This window comes from Triticum aestivum, chromosome 4B (assembly GCF_018294505.1).
Source record: "Triticum aestivum cultivar Chinese Spring chromosome 4B, IWGSC CS RefSeq v2.1, whole genome shotgun sequence".
NCBI lineage: Eukaryota > Viridiplantae > Streptophyta > Magnoliopsida > Poales > Poaceae > Triticum > Triticum aestivum.
Genome location: NC_057804.1, coordinates 53,486,498 through 53,489,220, shown reverse-complemented (window position 1 = coordinate 53,489,220; position 2,723 = coordinate 53,486,498).

Sequence of the window (2,723 nt, the reverse complement as noted above, 5' to 3'; positions counted from 1 at the left end):
TGCCGTACAAATGCGAAAAGCCAGGGCATTTTTATGTTTTACCCCCTAGCTGCGTGAATAAGCTGCCTATAAGAGAGGCGAGGATCCAGATCTGAATCACACCATCCTCCTTCCGCAAGTACTCATCGAAGTGCATCTGACAAAAATCCATTCCAACATGGACAGTCGACGCGGCTCCTCCTCTCGCGCTCCCAGTCCTCAGCTAGGAGATTGGGGGAGATGTTCAGTCCCGCATAGCGAGTTAATGATGCTCCAAGTAGAGGGATACCTTCCCCCAGCCTTCATGGTTCCGATTCGATCCGGACTGGCCACCTACAAGGTTGGGAAGCAGGCGGAGAGCGTCCCCAATCCCTCCGAAGGAGAGCGGGTATGCTTCGTCCCCTACCTAATAAGGGGACTGGGATTCCCATACATCCGTTTCTCCGGGGGCTCCTGGAGTTCTATGGACTCCAGCTTCACCACCTCACACCTGCCTCCATCTTGCACATCGCGGGCTTTGTAGCTCTTTGTGAGCTGTACTTGGGCATCGAGCACCATTTTGCGCTGTGGAAGAGATTGTTTTGCCTCGTACCCCGTTCTCACGAGGGGTCGATATATCAAGTGGGCGGAGCCGAAATATGGCGCATCGCCGGGACCGGATATCTATCCGGAACCCCGAAGAACGCGTCCGAAGACTGGCCTTCGGAATGGTTCTATATGGAAGACGCCCCGCTGCCGGATCTAGTTTGGATCGGCCTCCGGGAGTTTAGCAACGCTCCTCTAAAGAAACGCCTGAGCTGGCGCCCGCGGAGCCCTCAACAGGAAGATGATAGGAGCGTCCAATACCTGATGGGCCGGATAAGGTTACTGGCCCATTCCGGATTGACCATGATTGGAGTCATGGCCATATGCATTATGCGAGGGGTGCAGCCGCTCCAATATAGGGGCCACCCCATGTGGGATTTCAACGGGGAGAATGACGCCACCCGTCATGGCCGCAAGGGGCCGGGATCGACCGCCGATCTGGAGAAGATCTTGTCCGGCTTGTACAAGGGGGAGAAGGAGGACTTCCTCTGCACGAGTCCATTGAATGGATTCTCCATGAATAACCCTCGGAGCTGGGTAAGCGGACGCTTATATATTCGATCCATGCTTTCAAAGTTAAGTATCTTATTTTATATTTTCGACGCAGGAATTGCGCCTGGATGTGGAGGGCATACAAAGCCCGACTCCATAACCCGAGGATCTGGGAAGATCCCTTGATCCGGCCTCCAGAGAGGATCCGGACATACAGGTGGAGCTGATTGACGGGGTGTTCCACCAACTCAGCATAGACAATGCTCTAGTCGCCATTACGGCTGACTACCCCGGTTTATCTCTGGCTTCCCAGGTGAGTACGACCGAAGTCCTGACGCCATTACTTTTTTAATGCTTATTTCTGACCACCGTATACCAATGGTGCTCCGCAGGAGGTGCCTTTGCGGCAGGAAGCCGAGCCCGCGGCGACTGACCAACCAGGGTCAGTGCGGCCCAGCAGGCGGAGGAGGAGTGCGGCGCGAATCAAAACGTCGCTGCAACAGTATGGCGCACCATTGTCTTTAAGGGAAAGACTCCTGGGAGGTATATTAATGCTCATGATTCTTCCAGGAGAAAGAGCGCTCACCGGACTGTGCCCGGAGAGGTTGCCAACCAAGCCTCCGCCAGCCAGGCTCCAACACCTGGTCCGGAGGGGGAGGCGAGCGCAAGGCGCGAGCCGGATGCTCCTCCAACGGAGGATGTGGACAGGCTGTCCACCACCAGGTCTGAGGTGGAGAGCGCCATGAATCACAGGCGCTGTCGGACAGTTCTTCATGACGCGTGTTTCTCCCCAAAGGCGTTAAATGCCTTTAATGCGGGAGACGCGCACCTTCGTGCTGCTCAAGATGGTTTAACCAGAGCCACGAAGCAGTATGTGAAAGATATACGGGTCAGGAATTTTAATAGTTATATATGCCAGTAGCCCCCGAGACTTAAAATAGTTAGAATAACTGATTTAAGGATCAATTGTTATGCAGGATCTTACGGATAAGAATACCCACCTGTCCCAGGAGCTTCAAGAATGCAAGGCCCAACTTGAGGCCGCACTAGCCGCCGCCGGGGGAGCCACAGAGACCCCCTCTGGTAATACATATTTCGAAAAGATAAGTAGTTTATGAAGTGCGGCATGTGCCTTTAGTCTGACAATAATATTGCAGAGGGTGCCGGACTAGATCCGGACAAGCAACATCTACTGCGCCAGCTGAAGGGCGGCGAGAAGGTGCTTATGAGGGTGCAACAGGAGAGGAACAAACTCCAAGATGCCAACACCCAGCTGGGCGAAGAACTAAAAGGTGTTCGGGTCCAGCTGTCTGACTCCGTAAAGGAGAATCGGCGGCTTCGTCGCGGCATTTACAGTAAGTGCTTGAGCAAACTCTTTTGAAAAGAAGAGTTCGGCGAGGAAGTCGATTGACAGAAATGTGTCTGTAGGTGTGCTCACGGGTCGTCTGGCGGAGGAAATGCCTGGTTCCACGGGTGACCTTCTTCCCTAGCTGCTGCAACTGCACGAACATGTCCAGCAGGCGATGAGCGGCATCGTTCAGGCCTTATGGCCGTCCGTCTCCCTACCCGAGGGTCTTGGAGGGCTTGCTGAGAAGCTTCAGGGAGTACGGCAGTGCTTCCGTCCGTGGAATATATCGGCCTGCCGTCAAGGCGCTAGGGAGGCCTGG